The sequence below is a fragment of the Sarcophilus harrisii genome, chromosome 3 (genome assembly GCF_902635505.1).
Source record: "Sarcophilus harrisii chromosome 3, mSarHar1.11, whole genome shotgun sequence".
In the NCBI taxonomy this organism is placed as follows: domain Eukaryota; kingdom Metazoa; phylum Chordata; class Mammalia; order Dasyuromorphia; family Dasyuridae; genus Sarcophilus; species Sarcophilus harrisii.
In genome coordinates this window covers 566099982-566124177 of record NC_045428.1, presented here as the reverse complement: position 1 = coordinate 566124177, position 24196 = coordinate 566099982, and the positions used below count along the sequence as shown (strand labels likewise).

Sequence of the window (24196 nt, the reverse complement as noted above, 5' to 3'; positions counted from 1 at the left end):
ATCATGATTAATGTTATTTCAAAGACTTAATTTTTTTCCTTTCAAAATTGTGAGTGTTGTTGTTCTAAGTGTGATCTCCTGATTCCAAATGTCCTTCCCTCTGGAATAATTTGGAACAAGGTTACGCTTAGCAAGCGGGGCTCTCCTCTTCTGATCTCGGATCTGACAGTCCTGAGAAGCTGAAGGGCTGTTATCAGCGGGAGGCCGGATGATGAAGGAGCTGGAGCGGAAGCGCTGATGAGGCGCCGACAAGGCATTGACATCTCCCCGGCTGGCTGGTGGTGGCCCGCTTCCTGACGCTGCTTGAATTGATGGACACCCAGGCCTGAGCTCCGGCCCAGAGCAAGGGAAGGGTCAGTGGTCAGCACCGCTGGGACCAGACCCCACTCCGTAAGAGTTGTTAGCACAGCCTTACCAGGTACCAGGATGGGGAAGCTAAGCAAGCTCCGAACTGACTGGAATATCCTAGCAAGGATCCAAGAATAAGGAAAGTGCTTCCTGAGGTATTCAGGCAGGAGCCGGATGACTCCCACCGAGGGACGTTCTAGGAGACATTGGAGCTCCTCCTACCTTGAGATTTTCTGACTGTATGAGACAGAGCCTGCCAAAGGTGTCCCGGTTTAGGACCAAAGAATCTAGGGAAGGGGCCATCGCAGCTGTCCAGGAGAGGTGGAGGAAGGAGAGAAGGAAGGAAGGAGAAGGGAAAGAGGAGACAGAGGAGCAAGAATAGAAGGAGGAGTAAAAGGAGAATGGAGAAGTGAAGGAGGAGAAAAAGGAGGAAGAAGAAATGGAGAAATGGGAATAGGAGAAGAAAAAAGGGAAGGAGGGAGAAGAATAGGAGGAGTAAAAGGAGAGGGGAGAAGTAGAGGAGAAGAAAGAGGAAATGGAGAAATGGGAATAGAAGGAGGAGAAAGACGGGTAGGAGGGAGAAGGGGAATGGAAGGAGAAGTTAAAAGAAAAGGGAGAAGTGGAGGAGGAGAAAGGAAGAAAAGGAAATGGAGAAACAGGAATAGAAAAGAATGAGAAAGAAGAGGAGGAAATAAAGGAGAAGGATGAATGGAAGGAGGAGGGAGAAGAAAAGGAGGAAGAATAAAAGGAGTAAGGAACAATAGAAGAAGAGGAAGAAGAGAAGAGGAAGGAAGGAGAAAAGAGGAAAAGGAGGAGGGGGTTTCCTCAGTTGATCTCCCAGTGCATTGCTAGTTATTTTGAAGCCCATTGATGCAGGTTGTCCATGGGTTGGTCCCTTTATGGAGCAAAGAAAAATCCAACTTCTTCCCGATATCTTCTTCCCTGCTCTCCTCAGCAGCAAGGCTTCAAGGTGGCCTTGGGTTCTGGGCGTTGTTCCCAGCCCCCTGATGATCCCCTTTCCTGGAACCTTTCCAGACTGAGCCCCAGGCTCCCCCATGCTCCCCAGTAAGTCAAACGGCTATGATGAGTCAAATAAAATTTCCATCTGTTGTGGAATTTACGAGAGTTATTACTAGCCATAAAAACCAATCCAAGGGAAAGGAGAGATCTGAGGGGGTAAGTGCCTCTAATTATGAGCAAAAGTGACTTTTAAATAAGGTTACAGACAGCCTTATTCACTTAAACAAGCCGCCCATTCTTTTCACCTCTTCCTTTACTATCCCTAGTGCCCTGCCTGGAGAGGAAAGCAATGTAAAGAAATCAGAAAGAATTATACTCTGCTCCTCTCCAATTTTCCAGGATCAAGTTCTTTAAAAAATGAATTTTTCTCTCTCCTTTCCATTCCCTTGCTGTTAACTAGTGTGGGGGTGGGATGGAGAAGCAAAACCTTGGTAATAAAAATGCATAATCAAGCAAAACAAGTTTCCACATTGGCCATATCAAAAAAAAAGTAGTCTCATTTTGGATCTTGAATCTATTCCTTCTTTGTCAGGAAGCATTTAGCACAGTTCATCACAGATCTCCCGATAGCACAGTTGATCATTGCATTGATCAGAGTCATTGAATCTTTCAAAGTTCTTTGTATTTATGGTATAACAATTATATAATAATTTTATAAGTTGTCCCTCTAGTTCTGCTTCCTTTACTTTGCTTCAGTTTATTCAAGTCTTCCTCGATTTCTCTAAGACTATCCCCTATTATTTCTTACAGCACAATACTTTTCCATCACATTCATATACCAAAATTGGTTTAGCCCTTTTCTAATTGATGGATACCCTATTTCATTTTTCCCCAGTGCAAAAAAGGGCTTCTGCTAATATTTTTGTATATGCATGTCTTTTTTTATCCTTTTTAAAATCTCTTTGGGGCATGTATATAGAATATCGCTAGGTCAAAAACTATGCATTATTTAGTAACTTTGTGAGTATTGTTCCAAGTTGGTTTCCACAATGGTCCAGGATCCATTTCCATTTTGAAATCCTCTTGGAGAAAGTGTGAGAACAGTCCTGGATTCTGGATCTGGTTCTGCCACTTATTAGCTATGTAATCTTGGGGAGATAATTTTCAAGTTTCTTCCACTGTGAAATGGAATGATTTTAGGAGATAATTTTTCAGATCCTGATGTCTTCTGTTCAAAAGTCAGCTGGGAAGAGAGAAAAAAACCCTACTTTATATTGACTCCCATACTCAAGTCTGTGCAGTCTTTGGAAGAATCAGGGAAAATCAGAAGTAGGTGGGCCTTTGGAACACAGAATGCTAGAGTGGGCAGGACCCTGAGAACCCAGGAGGTCAGAGCTGGGAGGACCCTTGGAACCCAGGAGGTCAGAGTTGGGAGGGCCCTTAGAACCCAGGAGGTCAGAGATGGGGGGAAAATTGGTTCTCCCACAGGTAATGGCTTCCTAGTTTTCTGTGAAATAAATGGTTTCCCAACATCCTGTGCTTACATTGACACATCCATTTCCACTCACTCACCTTGCTCTTGGCTCATGCCTTTTCTCCCACCTGCCCCAAGCAGTTTTCTGTAGACCCAACTTTTTGTGGGAAAATTAGCAGTTCTGGGTAGTGAGCCTTAGGCTGTAGACTACAAACAATGTTGATTACAGCTGGCGTTAGGCCCCTTTAAGAACCCTCCTGCCCAATCCCACCCTCCCAGGGTTTAAAAAGAATCACCTGGAGAGAGCAGTCAGGAGGTTAGCTTCTGTTGCTACATCGTCTGGCCTCCGCTTTGTCTGGGGTAAGTGCTTTTTCCTGGGGTTCTCTGGCCTTCGTCCCATTGATGAATGAACCAAGCACATCTTGGGGATGCTAGGATTTCTTCAAAACTGTGCTTGCTGTATTTCCCTGTAGAAGACTCCTTTCCCCTCTCTTTCTTCTCCTCCCTCCCCAGCTGCATTTCATGTTTCCAAGGGCACAAATCTAGACTAGGGAAGCTGGGCTCTTGTGGAATCAAGGAGCAGGGCAAGCCTTTGTGACCCATTATATGTCGGTCCTCCCCTTCTCCCCTCTCCCCAGCCCGCATCCCATATTTGTGAGATGAGCATTGGACTTGATATTATGAGTTGGACTCCAAAAATGGACCTCTCGTTAATCAGCTGGTGACTTTGGGCTAATCATTTCCCTTCCCTTCAATTTCTTCTTTTGTGAAATTAGACCGAGTGTACTATACGATTTCCCAGGTCAGCTCCCTGTTTAGTATTCATTCTCTGTCTGTGTGTCTGTCTGTCTCTATTTGTCTCTCCCCTACTAGAATGTAAGCCCCTGGAGGGCAGGGATTGCCTTTTTTCCCTCCTACAATAAGCACCATGGCTATCAAATAGTAAGTCCTTATAACTGGTTGTTGATTGTTGACTTCTTTTCCCCTTTCTCCTGCCTCTCTCTCCTGGTCAATAAATAAGGAGCTGGGTGCTCAGCTGGTGGCAGGCTAATTGCAGCTCTGGATGGAGTTCAGCTCAGATCTAGGTTTAACTCGGGTTATTTCAGTTCTCCTTCCCTCTCCCCCTCACCTCCTGGTCTTCAGCAGCTGCCAGCCTCTTCCAGGGCCATTTTTGTGCATGGTTGCTGAGGGGACAGAGGGATTGGCCAGCCTGGGAGTAAGGCAGGGCAGAGGGAAGGTTTCCTTGATTACCAAGGGTCTGTGTGTAAATGATATTTTTCTCCCAGATGGCTCTAGGAGCTTCATTTGCTTTGATAGTTGGTTGAAAGGCTATTGGAGCTTGAAGTTTGAGGGAGAGCATCCCGCGAGTTCAGCCTGGGTAAATATTAGACTCTGTGTGTCTCCTCAGCCTCTTGGGTATCTAGGGAGCTAGCTAGCCTCTGGGCTGTGACCTGTTTCGGTGAATGCTTCCTTTCTGTGGTCTGGGGTTGTGGGCAGGTGATGGATGCAGCTGTCTTATCAGAATGTAGGTCGAATTTGGCTTCAGGGTGCCATTTTCTCTGCCCTTCTTTCCACCTAAGACTGAACATTCCCCCCAAAAAAACCTTTTCTAGGTACTCAGACATGAGTTTGTTGCTGAAAGGCTTCTGCAATTTACTTGCAGTTAGAAATTCAGAACTGGGAGAGGGGTGGGGGAGCTCTTAGAGTGAATGAGAATAGGATTAGGGTCCTCAGAACTCAGACTGTTGGAGCTTGGAGAGGGTGCCCAGAAACCTTGAGCTCACACAATATAACTCATCCAACCTTCTCAATTAAACATGGCGGTGACTAGGTTTTTGTGTGTGTATGGCTTAAGAGACTAGTATAATGGAAAGAGAACTGGACTTCAAATGAGAAGAGACAGGTTCAGATCTTTCCTCTAACATCACATGATATTGGTCAAGGAACTACCTTTCCCATTCTCAGTTTTCTTATCTATATTTATATTTATAAAATAGGAATAATAATTGTGCAAAACTTAAAAGTGCTATGTAACTCTCTATTAGTATTGTTATGATGATGATGATGATGGTAATGAGGAAATGGCAAAAATGAAGATTGTCCTTTTATCAATACCCTGGGAGAAAAATGTTGGCTTTTTATTGACTATGGGGCTGGTGGATAATATATATTAAAACATGTTTAACTTTGCCTTTAGCTTTGTTATCTCCCATTATTTATATTGAATTGCTTAAGTGATAGGTGGTTGTTCCCACTTTATAGATTAGTCAACTAAGACCCCAAGAAAAGTAGATCACTTGTCCTAGCCATTAACAAATTAGTGGCTATATTGATTCAAACTCAGGGCTCCAGATGTTAGAATGTTTGCTGAGCAGTTAAACTACCTCTGGTGTATGTTGGAGAAAGGGAAGGTAAAGAGTTAGCCAGACAGATCACAGAGACTGATATATTTTGGAAGAGGTTTTATTAAGTGACTTTGGGGATAGAGTCAGCACTCTTAGTGGTAGTAGCTACCTTATTGAGGGAATAACCCCTTGTTTCTTTTCTTTACTTTTCCCATTTCCACCTTCCATCAAAAAAACCAAAACCATACCACAATAGTTCTGGGGAGAAGAAAGAGAATTGGATCCTGTATTTCTGGCTGGTGAACTTAATTTTGATTCTTTACAAAATTCTAGGATATAATATTAAAGAATTGTTAATAAATATCTAGAAAAAGAAGTAATGATCACAATGAGCTACTATGGCTTCATCTAGAAAAATCTTGCTAAATTAACCTTAATTTCTTTTTGACAAAGTTTTATGTATGTCTGGGGAATGCTATAGGTATAGTTCACCTAGATTTTTAGCCAAGTATCTCTCAGAAGTTTTTAGGCAAAGACAAATGTGTATAGGCTATAGTTGGATCCAATAGTAGTGAGTAACGGTTCGATGTCAGTGCAGCAGGAGGTCTCCAGGGGAATGCCCCAGAGATCTGTGCTTGGTACAGTGTTTTATTTAATTTGCACATGGCAAGAAACTGAGAGCTTTTCTACCCATGTGGTAAAAGACAAAGATGAGATCCAAAAAGTTCTTTCTTTGCAGCATAGAGTATGGTAATTTAAAATTTAACAGGGAGAAGTATAAAGTCTTAGGTACGGGTTCAGAAGATCAGCTTTAAAAATATCAAATGAGGGAAACATGGCTAGACAGAAATTTTGTCTGGAATAGAATTTGGTTTTTTGTTTTTGTGTCTGGACCTCTTTAGTAGTATCTGGCAAAGCCTGTAGACCCTTTCTCAGAATTATGTTAATTCCATTCATTCATAATGGAAGGAAATGCTAAATTTCAGTGGGATATTAGTCAAAATAAAAAAAAAAATTCTCATCCAGATTCATGGATCTATCCCAAAATCTATCCATTGACCACAGGTTAATTCTTGACTTAGTCCATCCTCTCCTCCCTGCCCCCCAGAGAAGGAAATCAAGACCCAGAGACTTGGGGAGATATCTTGTTCAGTTACCCAGGCATTTTCATGTTGAGTAGGTGCTATCCTCTCTCCTCCGTAGTAATGCCTTCTCATTTATGTTCTAGCTCATTTATGCGAGCTCTAGGGTTAAAGACAGATTAAAAAACTTTTTAAAAATTTAAAAAGAAAAAAAGGAGCAGGAAAGTAGAAAATGGGGTGGTTCCTCTTAATGTAGAGGTCAGAGGAGTTCGAATGATGAAGATATTGACCTTGAGGAGACCCAAAATCTACAAGAATTTGAGAGGTTATTTTCCAAACTTAATTTCCTAACTTATTGTGCTATTGTAGCTAACTTTCCTCACTTTATAATTTTTTCCCCTATAAAATGGGCAATTTGATCTCCAAGATTCCTTCCAGCAGGAAGCTTCTGTGATTGCAGCCATTGGTCATAGATTATGTTCTAAGCTAGTCTACTCTTGATCTTTCTTTGTTCTTTTTCTCTGGTCCCTCTTCCATATTTTCTACTCACCTTTTAGAGAGTCTTCTCTTATCCCTTCGGTCTTCAAAACTCTACTTAAAACACATTTCCAGTGTGAATTTGGACATCATCTTATTTCTCTAGCAAATGAGAAGTCTCTAAAGGCCTTTTCAACTGGATAGTTGTGATCTCAGAATTGAAGGCAAGACTCATTTCTCTGAGTTTCACATCCTTTACCTATGAAATGGGCAGGTTCCAAGAAACCTCCTTGGATTAAACAGGAACCCATCGGTAAAGATGCACCCTAGCTTTAGAGCTGGGAAGAGTTCTTAGATGAATCCCTTTGCTTCCCAGGTGAGGAAACTGAGACCCAGAGATGTTCATTTACCTGCCCTACTTACCACCCAGGTAGTGATGTCGGAGAAAGGATATAACCCAAGGTCTTTGACTGAGGATTTTTTTTTTCAGTTAATATTCTGTTGCCTCTGGGAAGGAAGCTAATAGTGTCATACAGTGCATTTGGAAATGAAGGATGTGAATTTGAACTTTGCGTCTGCTACCTGGGGGCTTTCTCTCTACAAAATGAAGGAGTTGGACTTCATGGGTCTTTTCCTACTTTTAATTTCACGATACCCTTGAACAGCCACAATTCCAGGGAAGTGATGATGAAAGCACGCTGCCCATCGCCCCACAGAAGGATAGATTTATGTAAGATGCAGACTTAAGACATATATTTTTGGACACAGCCAATTGGGGAACTTGACTGGGTTTATTGGTTACAAGGTTTGTTCTTTATTTTTTCCCTAAGCGGGTGGTGGGTGGGAAGAATCTAGAAGTGGAGCTAATAAACATGTATGAAATGCCTACTATGTGCTAGGGACCGTGCTAAGGATTGGGGACACAAGAGAAAAAAAAGCAGAAGAAGGAGAAAATCAATTTTTGATTATTGGGAAAAAAAATTACCCCCGCACCAAGATTCTATATCCCACTGCCTCTCTTGGAAATGGGGTTTCTTGACAAAATGGTACCATTAATCTGCCGCCCCTCCATTGCGCCCCCTTCCATGCTTAAACGCTAAATAGGGTGTTTGAGACGATGGTAGCGCCTCCTTCCCCGCAAGCCTCCCCAGTGCCAGCTTTGCCCACACCTGCCACGGGAGGCTGCTCGGCCTTTGGCAAGAACGAGCTTCTTTCCCCCAGCCAGCTGCTGTGAACAGTATTTGCCGGGCACGTGCCCAGCCTCCTTCTGCGCCGCCAGCCCGAATTCTTTCCCTCGCCCCCCTACTCAAAGCAGTTGAATAGAGACTTAATTGCGACCGGCCCCTTTCTCCTGGGCCGGGAGCGAGAATCTGCCATGATTTCTCTTCCGAAGGGATGACTCGGAGGTCGTCACAAATCACTCTTCTTGTTAGAGGAGCGTTGGTAATTAGGCTGATTACGGTTTCTCCCCCTACTCCTAATTCTTCATTAGCAGGAGGTGGCTTTCGCTAGCGCTTTCCCGGCCGGCAGAGATGCTTGCCGCTGGTGGGGATGGGAAAGCGTGGGCAGGACCAGGATTCTGGAGGGGACTACTTTCTTGTTGCTTTCCCCTGGGATTATAAGAAGAGCGGAGATCTCGGTCCAGTGTGGGGGGCATAGCTAGGGAGATGTAGCTTTTGTTTAGCAGGAAAGTTGGAGGCCAGAGACAGTATCAAGGGAATTCTATCTGTTGGAATAGCCATCGTCAAGAGAATCCTCATAATGAGGAAATGATAGCCCCTGGTAAAGCTAAATAGTGCAGGAGATAGAAGAATGAGCCTAGAATCCGGAGGAGGAGTTCAAATCCAGCCTCAGACACTTATTAATTGGGCAAGTCACTTAACCCCGTTTGCCTCGGTTTCCTCAGCTGTAAAATGAGTTAGAGAAGGAAATATCTCTAGAATCTCTGCCAAGAAAATCCCACATTGGGGCACAAAGAATCGGATGACAGAAAAATGACTTGACAAAGTCCTTGACAACCAGGTCTTATCTGAGAAGAACCTTTGTTAACCTTCATTAGGGTTTAGTGGCAATGGGTTTTGAATCTAGATCATAAAGTAGTTTGAAGGAACTGAGACTATTTATCATGGAGAAGAAAATATTCAAGGAGATGTGATGGCTGCCTTTGTCTAGGTGAAGGATTGTCATGTGGAAAATGGGCTGGACTTTTTCTGCTTGGCAGAAGGAGGAGGTCCCAGGGAACAAAGATATGTGTGTGGGGTTGTAAAGAGGCAAATTCAGGCTTGATCTTTTAGAAAGAAGTTGTCCCAATGGAATACACTCCCTGGAGGTCTTTGAGTAGAGTTTGGATGACTACTTGTGAGGGAGGTTATACTGTGGGCTGGACTAGAGGGCCACTGGGATCTCTTCTGGATGTCAGACTCTGACTTCCCAGCTGGGTGCCCATCAGTATAGAGTAATAATTTCAGAGCAAGGATATCTGCTTCTGAAATCCCACCTCTGACAGTGATTCTCTAATTCCCATTTTCCTTATTTGTGAAATGAGGAATTTGGACTGCATGATCTCATGCTTTTAATCATCTTCTATCCACGACTCTTGCTTAAGAAATCCCTACTGAAGTGTTAGACCTCCCTTCTCCCTCATGCCCATGTTTCTTTTTATTGATCATTAGTAATAAAAGAAGAGTGAGATGTTTGTTTTTTTTAAGTTATTTATTCTTATTTATTTATTTATTTTAAAATTTTTTTTAATTTTTAAAAAAATTTTATTTAATAGCCTTTTATTTACAGGTTATATGTATGGGTAACTTTACAGCATTAACAATTGCCAAACCTCTTGTTCCAATTTTTCACCTCTTACCCTCCCACCCCCTCCCCCCAGATGGCAGGATGATCAGTAGATGTTAAATATATTAAAATATAAATTAGATACAAAATAAGTATACATGACCAAACCGTTATTTCAGAGTCTGATCCTTTTTGTACAGCAAAATATTGTACAATTAGCTTGTGAAGGAAATCAAAAATGCAGGTGGGCATAAATATAGGGACTGGGAATTCAATGTAATGTTTCATAGTCATCTCCCAGAGTTCTTTCTCTGGGTGTAGCTGGTTCAGTTCATTACTGCTCCATTGGAAATGATTTGTTTGATCTCATTGCTGAGGATGGCCAGGTCCATCAGAACTGGTCATCATATATATTGTTGTTGAAGTATATAATGATTTCCTGGTCCTGCTCATTTCAGAGTGAGATGTTTGTAAAAACTGCCATCTATGTTTCTTTGCTATGTAAGCTTCTTGAGGGCATGGGATGTTTTATTTTTGCCTTTGTATATCTCATGTCCAATCCAGTGGCTTCTGTACAAGTAGCACTCAGTATGAAGGTAATCCTTTTTCATTTTGAGCTCTCTCAAGGCTGAACAGCTGGCACATATCCAAAGGGAAGCCTTTTCCAGTCCCCAGGTGATGGTGTTCTTTACCTTTCATATTGCCTTGTATTTACTTATCTGTCTTCACATTGTATCTCTATAATAAAGAATCAGCTCCCCAAGAGGTGACGATATATTGCTTTATTTTTGTATCCGTGCCATAATGCCCACACATGCAAGGCACTCAGTAAATGGTGGCTGATAAAATTGCTCATAAAGATAGTTCGTGCTCTTTATTTTTGCAATACGATTTAGCATATTGTGCTCCCTGGAGTATTTTACTCCCTTTGGCTTTCAGTTTGGGACCCCAGGGAATGACTGTTACTGAGTGGCTACTGCCAATGTTGTTCAAATCTAGCCTCCAACACTTACTAGCTGGGTGACTTGTAGCAAATTACCTATCCTTCCTGCCTCAGTTTCCTCAATTGTAAAGTGGGGTTAATAATAGCTTCTACTCTCCTCCCCCAGGATCATTGTGAAGATCAAATCAAAATGTATTTTAAAATGCTTAGCACAGTGTTGGCACATAGTTCTTCAAAGGTTACCAAAATGATGTTACTATATATAGCATAGAATAGAGCATAGCATTTATGGCATATATGGGATCAAGGTCTGATTAGCTCAGGTATGTCTTTTTATTCTTGCATATAGTAAATTCTATACATGTTAGCTATTACTATTATTACTATTAATATCAAGGTGGCTCAGTGAATAGAGTACCAGACTTGACATCAGGAAAACTTGCAAAATGGAGACAATAATAGGATTTACCTCCCAGAGTTATTGTGAGGATCAAATAAGATAATGTTTGTAAAACTCTTTATAAACATTAAAGCACTTTATGAATATCATTGATGATACTGATGACAATAATGTCATTTGCCCTTGTCTAATAATCAAGACCTTGTCATCTTCCCAAAATGATTAAGGATTTATTTATTTATTGGAATGTAGGGGGTTACTTAATGCTCACTTTATTATTCAGATTATATTCTGGACTCCATGATTATATTCTCTGAGGGGTGAAGGGAAATTCCCTTTCTTATATTAGCTTGTTAGCTACCATGACCCTGGGATTATTTGTAAATCACAACTTGATTCTTTCTTTTTATTTTTTTCTCAGTATATTTTATTTTTTCAGATACGTGTAAAGATAGTTTTCAACATTCATTTCTGTAAGATTCTCTATCTTCCCTTTCCTCTCCTCTACCCCAGACAGCAAGCAATTTGATATAGGTTAAACATGTACAATCCTTCTAAACATATTTCCATATTTGTCATGTTGTGCAAGAAAAATCAGACCAAGAGGGGAAAAAACCATGAGAAAGAAAAAGCAAACAAACAGACAAAAATGACAAAAATACTATGCTTCAATCCATATTCAGTCTCCTTAGTTCTCTCTCTGGATGCAGATGGCATTTTCCATCCCACACAACTTGGTTCTTGTCTCCTTTGTAGAAAGGTGAGCATTTTTTTGTTCTGAACCCTACTGGAATTTCGCCTCTTATCTGATGAAGATAAGAGATTGGTGGGAGTTCACTCAGAAATCAGTGGGACTTATACTGTATTATTTTGTGACCTTGAGCTGAATCATTTGCCCCCTGGAAGCCACAGTTTGCCCATATGTAAAAGGGATTGATTTATATTGGGTTGTTTCTAATGTTGCTGATCTTTTGTTCTTGTGAGTCTGCATAGCACAGTGGGGAGAGCTATGAGCTTGGAGTTGGTCAACAAAACCTTGTTCTGCCTCTAGCTGAGTGACCCAGCATTGAAGGGAAATGTGGAAAGAGTGTTGGATCTGGAATAGACACCATGAGTTTAAATCCCAACTCAAACACTTGCTAATTGTGTTACCTTGGACAAGATCCTTAATCTCTTTGGGCCTCAGTTTCCTCATCTGTAAAGACAGAGCAGTTTGACTAGTTGGCTTATAAACTCTAACTGTAGCATCCTAGGCCCTCGGCCATCATGCTCCACATTCTGAAATTATGTTATAGATGAGAATACTTAGATTGTCTACTTTGTAGAGATGTGGAAAGAAAAGTGACTATGTAAACTTCAAAGTGCCCCAAACATGGGGAGTTCAATGGGTGTTTGGGGTTGATGGTAGTGATCTCGTTGGCCCTTTCCCATTAACTTCCTGTCCTATGGTCCGGCCTCTCTGGTTTGGGTTCCAATCAGCCCCGCCCACCATGAGCTTTGTCAGGGTCTTCTTCTCCACCTTCTCAGCATAGTTAGTAAGGATATACTAGCTCCGGCACCAGCCCTAGTTGGTATGCAAGGCTTGGCTGGTAGGGAACACTTCAGTTTAATAGTTGGATTTTTCTTTTTTAAAAACGAATATCTCACATCTCTCCTTCCCCTGAGCTCTGCTTGTGTGACTTCTCCTGGGATCTCCTACAGAAATGGCTGTGATAATAGAGTTGAAAGCATCTCTCTTTCTGTCTCTGTCTATTCCTGTTTCTCAATCTTTGTCTCCGTCACTTTCCCCAGGTGGCTGGATAATGACTCGAGGCATTCATTATGGCAGTATTCCTTGTGGATCTCTAAAAATGGACCAGCAAATCTATAAATATTTTCCTTGAAATGACTTGATGAGGTAGGCAGGATTTGAATTCAGGTTCTCACTTTAGCCGGTGTCCTTTCCACAAGATCATATGGGGCAGGGGATTACCACACCTGGAACAATAAAATTGGAATGATGGTTAATAGATAAAATGGGAGTGAAATTAAGTCTGTCTTAAAGATGGGGGAAACTGAAGCTTGGAAAAGAGGAGCAAGATTTCCCTGTCTAGAAAATGGCAAATTTGAGCCTTGAACCAAACTAGAGGTCTTTCTATCCCCCCCAGGTTGCCTCTTCCTTATTATTATTCCCCTTCCATATTTCCAAGTTGGCATTTTGATTTGAATTTTCACCCAGGATCCTCCCTCTTTTCATTCCATCCTGTTCCCATTTCTAGGATCAGAGGGTTTAAAAATAGGAAGGATCTGTATAGGTCCCCTAGTCCTACCTCTTTTTTTATAAAATGAAGAAATTAAGAATAAATGGGGTTAGCTCTCTACCAAGGTTGTGTGGATGCTGTCATAGGCTCTTCTTCCAGGAAGTCTTCCCAGATCTAAGGCCTGCTATCAGTGTTCCAGCCCTGATGTTCAGACTATTCTATAAATCACTATGTCGAGTAGTTAAAAGGATGAGCAAAAGTTCCACAAGGGAAAAAGGAGGAGAGGAGATGGTCACAAAGAGTACTTGCAAATGATTGGCTGACCCATGTGGAAAGAAATGGGCCTGGGATGTTGCCAGGGAATATGGCCAATTTGTCCTAGTGCTCAGAATGTATTCACCTGTTTCCTGATTATTTTGAGCTTTATTAATTCCCAATATTTAAAGATTGTTTGTGCAAAAGAAGGAGCAGACTTATTATCTCATTCCTCATGGAAGAACTGAGTGTTCAGAGAACAAGATAGATTTAAAAGGGAAGGGGCCTTAGGGAGAAATTAGTCATGTTAATTTTCTAGATGAAGACACTGAAGCACGAATTGCTTAATAACTTGCTTAGGGTCACCCGGATAGTGGGTATTAGAGACAGGATATGAACCCATGCCTTTGGATTATAAACTTAGCACTCTTTTTATGGTAAGAGGCCTTGATATTATACTAAATGAATATGATGAGTATAGAGGGATGGTGCCCAGTGTGTACCCCTGTGCCCCTCTTCTCTCTAAGCTAGATAATTCACCCCAACCTGTATTGGTAGGTCCAGGGAGGTTTACCAGGATTGAGACGTGGTTCAGAGGCTGGCCACAGGTATCCATGTAACTACAACTTAACTATCAGGGTTCTTGTGCAAAAACACATTTCTATAACTTGCCATTTTAGCTCCTGAGTTCCCATTGGTCAGTCTCTCAGTAAACGTTTACTAAGCATCTACAATGTTCTGAGTATTGTGTTAAGTGCTGAAGATAGAAATATAGTGTGCCTGTCACATAATAGCTAATAAATGGTTATTAAATTGAACTGAAAAAATACTGGGATACAAATACATGAAACTAAGAAACAGTCTCTGCCCTTAGGGAGTTTATAATCTCAGGGGGAGAAGACAGCACACTAAAGAGAGCTGAAAAGAAGGAAGGAGAAGAGACATAGTACCTGGATAGGAAGTGTGTGTCATGATGATATACAAAGACATCTAAAAAACTATAGTTGGTGAGAAATGAAGAGAGGACTGACTTGGTTCCTTCCTTAAGTGGAGGTTTGGGGAGATCTAATCAAAGAGGCTAAGGATACTGACGGAGACTATGAATAATATCAAGGCTGATTGTGTCTTGCAGGATGATAATATTTCCAAATGTTATGATGTTCTTGGGGGCGTGATGAAATCCATATAAGTCTAAAAGAGGATTTCTAATGAGGAATGAAACACTGGGCTTCCCATTTACACAAATTAATACCATTAATATACACCATTAACCCAAATGTGATCATTAACTAAACAAGAAGCCAAAAGATCAATCAATTATTGATACTAATCATTGAATAAATAAATCTACTTAATAGAAATTAGAAGCAAGCAAGATTAAAATGTCTACCAATAAATCTGGGTCACACTTCTCTATCACTATATAGTGTGCATGATGGGGGAATGGGTCCATATGGTGGGGAGACACCCAAGTAGGGAAACCCATAGGCCCAGAGCAATGCATGACTTGGCTTTAGGTCTGGATGTCTGTGATCTATTTAGGGAAAGATTCTGTTGTGTTATTCTATTATTCTGCACCTCTCAACTCTCTAGATAGATGGAGCTGCTTTTTTCACTACTCTCAGATTGTTGAAATAGTACTGTTATTTTAGCCACCCTTCAGCCTGGGGTTTTCAGAGTTGTTCATGTCTGATTCCCTTACTAAGTGCTGAAGCAATATGGCACTCTTGGTGAAAAGCACTGGAATCTTCTCTATAGGCTTTCAGGGATTTCCTCCCTTCCATCTGTAGGTTGCATTAGACAGCAAGTCCTTCTTTTTTGTCTCTGCCTTAAACCTACAGCTTTTTCAAACAGCAGAGGTTTCCCCCAATCAGATCAGTTCCCTGCATTAATGACCAATCTTCTAATTGGCAATTTTCATCTTCTGTTAACCTCATTGTTCCACTGGCTTCTCCATTCTGTAGACTTCTGTGTTCCGGCTTCTCATGTCTCAGCTTTTCTTGTTGACTTCTGATTTGTCTTTTGTTCTTTGGTTGTTGACTTATGATCTTGAATGTTTCTAATCATGCCTTCTTTGTGCATAGATATCCATCTGTAAGTTAGAATAAGAAACTGCAAATCCACACTTGTCAGATGTGACACAAATCATTATTATACATAAATCCTTCAACATTTATTTTGTTCAGAGTTTACCAGCATTAAACCCCAAAGTGCTGAAAACAATTACATTCAAATTAGCTGCTGGGAAACTACACTTTAGTTTTCTGTGTCATCAGTCAGTACATTTTCTTTTGAGGAGCTACTCTCTTCAATTCTCTCCTCACAGCCTGTGTTTCTCCTTAAACCACTTTTTCTCTGTGTCTCACACAAAATGTCCCTTTATATCCCTTTCAGCAAATAAAACATCCACATAAGAAAAGGTCAAGCAGGACCTGGTTGAAGGAACAGGGGATGGATGCTTTGCAAGGAGGGGGATACAGATCGAAGGATAAGAGCTTTCTTCAAGTATTTAAAGGTCTGTTTTGTGGAAAGACAGAAAAGATTGCTGTGGCTTGGTTGAAAAGGGCAGAAACAGCAGTAATGGGTGGAAATTTTAGAGTAACAGATTTAGACTTGATGTAAAGGAAAAACTGCCTCACGATGAGAACTCTCCTAAAATGAGATGGGCTACTTCATTACGGGTGGGGTCTTAAAGTCAAAACTAGAGGGGGGTGTATTGTGAAATGTAAAAGGCATTTTTGTTCACATGTAGGTTAAATTAGGTTGGCATTTTAGGTCCCTTCCACCTCTGAGATTTTGGGATTCTTTGAAATGGACTTCCTCATGCCATAAAAAAATTGGTTGTTAGGAATCCATTTTCCAATGAGCTGTCCAGCAAAGGTAGTGCTAATTTGTAGATAGGGAGCTTCCTATTACAAGATGTTTTAAACTGATTTTTTTTCACATTACTATGGTGTGTGTGTGTGTGTGTATGTATCATCATCCTCAGTTGATAAATGAAGCCAAAACTCTTTACAGTCTGGATCCCCACCTACCTTTCATTTAAAAATTAATCAATTCATTTTTTAATTATTAAAGCTTTTTATTTTTCAAAACATGTGTGTACTATTCTTCAATATTAGCCTTTGCAAAACCTTGTGTTCCAATCCCCCCTTCTTCTATGCCGTCCCCTAGATGGCAAGTAGTCCAATATATGTTAAGCCTTTCTAGGCTTGTTTCACATAATTCTTTTTCACTGTACTTCCTACATTCTAGCCACATTGGAATATCTGCTCTTTCCTGTATCTGGCATTCCATCTTTACCCTCCATATATTTAATCAAACTGTCTGCTGTGCCTGGAATGTATTCCCATCTCTTCTTAGAATTCTTTATTTCCCTCAAAATTCATTCAGTTCATATTCTGCTTCTTAAGGATGCCTTTCCCCTCCTTGTTAATATTTCCCCTCCTCAATTATCTTAATTTTTATCTGTCTACATGTTGTATCTCCTAGCAGACTAGAAACCTCTTAAGGGTGGGGACTATTTTACATTTGTCTCTATATCCTCAGTGCCTAGTATGGTACCCAGTATATAATAAGTGCTTTATAAATACTAAATTATTAGTCTAATAATCATTTTAAAGTACCTAGTATTTGCCATGAGGGTATAAAAAGATCAAAAATCTCTGCATTCGAGAAGTTTATATTTTATCAGAGATTATATATACACACATAAGTGTAAATATATGGTTGGGGGGGAGAGCACTGGCATTTGGGAGCATCAAGAAAGGCTTCTTGAAGAAAACTAAGCTGGAACAGAGAGCTTTTTGTTTTGTTTTGTTTTTAGAGACATAATCCTGAAGGGTGGTGTTGAGGAAGGGGTAGGAATTCATTTTAAGCATGAGATTCAGTCTATGCAAAGGCACAATGGTGGAAAATAATGTCATATGAAAATGAAAGAATTGACTCAGGATAGAAGATGTTACTTTTCTCAGAGTGGTCTTGGGAAACAGGTAGAACAAGGTTTTCTTGTACCCGTTCTATAGATGAGGAAATGGAGGCTCAGAAGTCCTAGGACCACATATCTGAGAAAGTGTGTGAAACCAGATTTTGAATCTGTCTTTGACTTCAAATCCAATGAGGTCTTATGCTAGACTGCTAGGAAAGATGTAATTAGTCAATCAATGAGCATTTATTAAGCGCCTATGTGACAGGCACTGTACTAAGTGCTGGAGATAAAAAGGACCTTAAAAACTATCCCTGCCCTCAAGAAGCTAACAATCTAAATACATGATTTCTTTTTATAAGATGTTTTATATGTCAGGAATTGTATTAGATTGCCCTTCTAAATTGAAGTTAAGATGAATTAGAGATGCTGAACTTTCCTTCTTTCTACCCCAATATTTTTCTTCATCTATAGAGCTGTATATATCACTCATCTGATCAAAGCTTTTCAATGATCCTCAGTTGCCTCCTGAGTCTATTTCATATTTTTTAATCTGACATTCAACATCCTATACGGCCTTATGCCTCCCTGCCTTTCCAACATTATCTCAATTTCTCCATTCCATTTACTCTACTGTTCCCACATTGGACTACTTGCTATTCTCTCTACCTGTTCTTTGCCTTTATTCCTTCTACCTTAAATCCCTACTCATCCTTTAAAGCTCACCTTGGATGTTGTCTTTAAGAAAGTTTTCTTGATTTTTTTTTGCACCTTTCCTCTAGGATTGCCCCAGGCACTTGGCACATATCTCTAATGACGCATTTTATATTATAGATATCTCTGCAAACACAAATAAATAGTCTGGTGGGGAACCCCTACTAGATCATAAATTCCTTAAGGGCAGAGACCGGATTTTGGCTAAAACTCGGAATTTGACCCATCCTAGAACTCTACATATGAATTAATTTCTCATTTCACATTTGTATGAATCCTTTCGAAGTCTAGGAGGAAACTGCTTTATTGAGTCTTCAGTGAGAGATTTAAAGCTCCAAGATAGTATTGCTTTGGGGGAAAATAGACTATAAGGAGAAGAGAAGAGCGTTAGGAATTGAGCCTTGAGGAAAGTCCATCAGAGGTAAGAAGCTGCCATGTCAGAGAAACCTGGAGAAGAATTTTAGTAGATGATCACAAGCGGATAATAGTGTGAGGATTGGGGAAAATGAGTGGGTTTAGCAGGATTTTTATTTGTGATGCTGAGAATAACATCAGGGTACGAGGGCTGGAGTCCAGATTTTTGAGCTCAAATGTTCTGATTCTTGTTTTCCATCTCCTTCCTTCTTTTCCTTAACAATATTAGGCATTGGTATAGATCAGTCTTGGCAAACTCCAGTAGGGGTCTACATTAAAGATCTCTGTAGGTCACATGCTGACTTAGAAAAGCACAAATTAACATTATATAGTTTTATTGTATTTTTAGTTATTTTGTTAAATATTTCTCAATTACTCTTAAATCTGATTCAGGCTACTAGGGAATGTATTTTAGACACTTCTGATATAGACAATTGGTATTTAAGCATAAGATTATGGTGAATTAGGGTTGTTGGGGGAAAATATATAGGTGATGGTGGCTCTTGAAATAGGACTTGAAACTAGGCCTAACACTCACACACACACACACACACATCTCAGACTAGCTGTGTAATCCTGAGCAAATCACTCTATTTGCCTCAGTTTCCTTCTCTGCAAAATAAGCTGGAGAATGAAATGGCAAATCATTCCAGTATCTTTGCCAAGAAAAACTCCAATGAGAGTCACAATGAGTTAGATACAACTGAACACACAATAATTTAGCTAAGAGAAGATGAAAGATATTCCAGGAAGGAGAAACAGAATGAGCAAAAGTGTGGAGATGGGAACGCACAGGTAAGAGAGAATACAGTAGATTAGCTTGAACAACAGAAGAGTTGGAAGAACTGGATTTAAGTCCCACCCTTGTGTGAACTTGGATAAAGTCCTCTCTGCTCAGTTCCCTCATTTAGAAAATAGATAACAATAATACTTAGCATTTCTATAGCATTTTAAAGTTTACAATGTATTTTCATATATTGTATCTGATCCTTATCACAACCCTTGGAGGTAGTGCTATCATTATCCCCAATTTATCCCCATTATCCCCAATGAGGAAACTGAGGCTGAGAAAAGGCATCTAAGTAGTACAGTGGACAATAGCTACCATTTACATAACTCAAGATTTGCAGTCTTTTATATAAGTTATCTCTATTCATCTCAACAACCCCACAGTGTGGGACCTATTATTCTTATTTTACAGATAGGGAATCTGAGGAAATAAGACAACTTTCCCTGAGTTGCTCTAATACTGGAAATCAAGACAATCTGAATTCAAAACCTGCCTCAGATTCCCAGTAGCTGTGTGAACAAGGTCAAGTACATAATCTCTTTTTCCTTATTTATAAAATGGGATTAACAATAGCTTCTATTTTCCAGAGTTGCTATGAAGATAAAATGAGATATTTGTAAAAGTGTTTTGCAAATGCTGCTGCTGCTGATAATATAATTTGCCAATTTTCACATAGCTAGTATCTAAGGCAAGATTTGAACTCGGGTCTTTGTGGTTCAGCACTCTAATAATCCATGTACTGAGAGACAGTATTATGGTTGATAGAAAGTTAATCTTGGAATTAAGAAGACCCGGGGTTCAGGGACTGCCATTGACATATGTAGATCATGGGACTCTGGGTATCTTATTTTACCTTTCAATAAATACCTCCAGGCTGCTCTTTCATGACTATACCTTGCCTAGTGACTTGCTTTGTCAGAGGGAGTTCCCTAAACCAATGAAATCATAAGTCTAAAGAAAAATCACAAAGCAAAAGTAGCACTCCCAACCTTTTTACTATCCACCTCCCAGATGTGAAGGACTAATGAGAAATGATAGGCAACGTGTGCTCTTGAAATTCACGAAGCTCTGCGTCAATGCGACTGTCCTTCAATGATGTCTCCCTACCACTTCTTATGCACAAGTCATGGCTGGCCATATGCTTCTATCTACCAGAAGGACATAGAGTAAGCATTAAGGGTAGCAGATGGCCAGCCCGAATCCTGCATTGTTAGCTATGAAATATTAAAAGATCCTGAGGGAGGCTTTCAATAGAGAGATGGTCTAGGGATGGTAACTTAAAAAGTCATGATTAAGAGCATCCCAACTGAGAGTCATGGGCACCTGGAAATAGCCACCCATGGAAGAGCCCAGTGGGAGCCTGGGCCAGTGAGATCATGGAGCCATTGAAGTATCACATGATCTCCTGTCTGCCTTCCTCCCATACATGACCTCAAGGGACCGGATGCCCTTCCTTGGTCTTTTGGTTCCATCCTTGATTCAGCCAAATCTGTTCTCTCTTTCTCTCATGCAGCTGTTCTCTCTGGGATTGTGGGGGAGCCCAATTTTCCATAATTAGCTGGGTGTTTGGAGACAATGACATGAAAAGCTCTCAGAAAGCCAGAACTGCCTTCTTATTTCCATGGGGTAGCTGGCTTCCCTTTGCTGGGCTGGCTGTCGTCTCTTTAATTTAATTTTATACGGCAGCTGACCCCTGGTTTCCAAAGAGAACTAATTTGAGGAGTCTATTGAACTTGATCATCAGATTCTCTTTTCCCTGCTTTCACAGACAAGGCTGCCAACCTAGAGGTTTTTAGGATGTAAAAGCTCACCCTCCATTTCTTAGACCAGTCAAAGTTCATAGACCTAACACTCAAAGAGAATAATTATTATAATTTCACATGTATATCACACATCTCTTGCAAGATATTATGGCCTGAATTTAATAAGCCATGACATTCACCGGCCTTTTAATTTGGCTTAGAATTTAGCTGCAGCCATCCCACGTGTGAGGGGCACTCTGTAGAAGGTCTGCCACCCTCACGTGACTTGTACTTCAGAGTTCCATGGGCAGGACTTTGCAAATCTAGGTTGCCCATTATTTCAGCTCCGCTTGTTTTGGGATTCGTGATTAGCCAAAGCTAGGCTGAGGCACACCACAATGAAGCTATTGATCTGTTGAGCAAATCAGTTTGTAAACAAGATTAAGGGCCATGTTTATCTCACTGGAAAGAGTAAATTATGCTCACATACTCTAGGACCACCGTTTTGGATATAATGAGCTTGGCCACAAATTATATCTGGAGAGGCAGTCTGCAATAGGGTCACAAAATAGAGGTTATTTTTTCCCCTCTCTGACCCTCAATCCTCATTCACGAAAGGGGATAGCAATGCTTTTACCACCTATCTTAAGGAATTTCTGGGAAGAAAACACTGTGTAAACGGGAGAGGCAGAGTGGATAAACTATAGGACTTGGATGGGGGTTTGAATCCTGTCTCAGACATTAGCTAAGTGACTGGACAAAGTGATCTCTGTATGTTTATCTATAAAATAAGAAGCTTAGACCTAATGATCTCTAAGGGTACTTTCCAGTTCTGAATCTGTGATTCTGTGGATTCTTATGAAAATGGGCATTCAAGGTGTCCAGTGATGTAGACATTAACAGACAGCACTGGTGTGAGGATTTGATTGATTCACCATGTATATTTATTACAAAGGATTTTGAGTGGTCTCCCCCCATTTCGCTCTCCCCCCCAAGGGAGCTGAAAGTTTTAGATCCAAAAAGATTCTATGTGAAGATTTCATCATAGACTCAGGATCAATTTGCATGTATTTCTCAGAATTCTCTGTTTTTGACTTCAACCCTATTTATGGCAGTAAGGGCCCGGCAGAAATGTTTTCCCAACTGCATATAACTTAAGCTAGCCTTAGCAGTCTGGGGTAGGTTCCTATACCAGCTGCTTTGGCCAGAGGATGGAAACACAGAAATAGTTGGACCTATTTCTTTTTTTTAGGAGAAAGGTTGAGTAGGGGCTTCGGGGTTTATGTGGAACCAGCAGAGAGCCAGAGATCCAGGATTATGGGTGCTCATAAATTTTAGAGACTTCTGGCTAGAGCTAATAACTTTATCATAGCCGTCACTGTATCAGTTCAGCTGAGCCGGTATAGATTGATATTTAGTGTTTTAGAAGAAACTGGTGTTATTGTGGTGGGAGGGTGGGGTGGGCTGTGGAGAAATATTTATCAGGTACTAGGATGTGAGGAGAACTCTAGGGGTTGGAGTGTCCACATAAAATGCCAGTGTGGTGGAAATTAGCACCAGGGGAAAAGTGCCTCAGATAGTTACTAGCCATGTCAGCTAGGCAAATCAGTCTTCCTCAGCCTCCATTTCCTCATCTGTGAAATGGGGATAGTACATATAGTGGCTTTCTCATGAGGTGGTATTGATGTGTTTTGTAAGCTGCAAAACACTGTAGAAACAGGACTTGCTTATTATTGGTATAAAGAGAGATTCTTTACAACAGAGAAATCAAGTATCTGTGCCAAAAAAAACAAAACAAAACAAAAAAACAACCCCAAAAAACTTTGGTGTAACCTCCCATAAGAAGACTTTCATGATTTCTTCTTAGTTATTATTATACCTGCTCACTCTCAATATTTAGTTCTATGTTGTTTTCAGAATGATTCCTCCCTTCTTCCTTCCCCCTCTGCTCCTCCCTTCCTTCTTTCCCCCTCCCTCCCATCTTCCTTCTCCTTTCCCCCTCTCCTCCCCTCCTCTTTTCCCTTTCCCTCTCCTCCCCTCTTTCTCCTTCCCACCTCCCCTCCTGCATTGTATGTATATAATACACATTTCTTTAATTGAATTCTTATTAGGGGATGTTGTTCTGTAACTCCTGAAGAAATCCCAGTTCATAGGCTCTTTTCAGGAAGCCTTCCCTGATTTCCTAGTTGGCAATGAATCCCTACAGAATGGAGTTTGTATTTATTTCATATGAATCAGAAATTTATTTTAAAATATCTTATTCATGAATTCAAACTTCAAGCTGGAAAGAGCCCTATGGGTCATCCAGTTGAGTACATCACTTTTCCTCTCATTCCCCCATTTTACAGATAAAACTGAGTTCAGAGAAGCCCACACACTCACTTGCAAAGGGATCCACAACCTAATTAAAATATATATTCTTCTTTGTTTTTATATGTCTTATTTCTAATAATAGATTTTTCCCCTTGCCCTCCCTCATCAAGCCACCCTTTAAAAAAAATAAGGGGGAGAGGAAAGAATTTCAGTGAGTCTAAGTAGTCCATCAGTTGAATCTGACTCTCTCTCTCTCTCTCTCTCTCTCTCTCTCTCTCTCTCTCTCTCTCTCTCTGTGTGTGTGTGTGTGTGTGTGTGTGTGTGTGTTAGTAGTAGTAGTAGCATTTTTTTCTCCATTTGCATCATTTTGGTCAATATATGTATTTCTCCTGAATCTGCTTAGTTTACTGTATATCTGTTGATGTCTTCCCATAACAACTTAGTTCTTTTCTTAAAAAAAAATATTTGACTCCCCCAGCATTCATTCTGACAAGATTTTGAATTCCAAATTTTTCTCCCTCTCTTCCTTCCTCCTCTCCCCTATTCAGAAGATAGTAGGCAGTTTCATATAGTTTATACCTATGCTATCATGTAGTTTTCCATATTTCCATAGTAGTTACAATTGTGAAAGAAAAAACAGATCAGAAAACATGAGAGAATAAAATAAGTGAAAAAATTATGCTTTGATATGATTGAGTTCATCAGTTCTCTATCTGGTTATACTTGGCGTTTGTGTCGCAGAGAAGAGCTGAATCAATCATAGTTGATCTTTGCATAATATTGCTGCTAACTGTGTACAATGTTTTCCTGGTTTCATTTTGCATCATTTTGTCCAAGTCTTTCCAAGTTGTTCTGAAATCTACCTCTTCATCATTTCTTATTGCACAACAGTGCTCCGTTACATTCCTATCCCATGGCTTGTGTAGCCATTCCCCAATTGATGGACATCTCAATTTCCAGTGTTTTGCCACCATGAAAAGGGCTGCT

The 24196-nt window shown here is 40.5% G+C and overlaps 1 protein-coding gene across 1 annotated transcript in view; it reads left to right on the top strand.

Moving 5' to 3' along the window:
- Window positions 1–3095: 3095 nt before the first annotated feature.
- LOC105749930 (actin-3-like) overlaps window positions 3096–24196 on the top strand; it is a 73271-nt gene continuing 52170 nt past the window's right edge. Inside the window, exon 1 of the mRNA XM_012545612.2 lies at window positions 3096–3142. The gene's annotated coding sequence lies outside the window, so the exon portion shown is untranslated. The remainder of the gene's footprint in view (window positions 3143–24196) is intronic.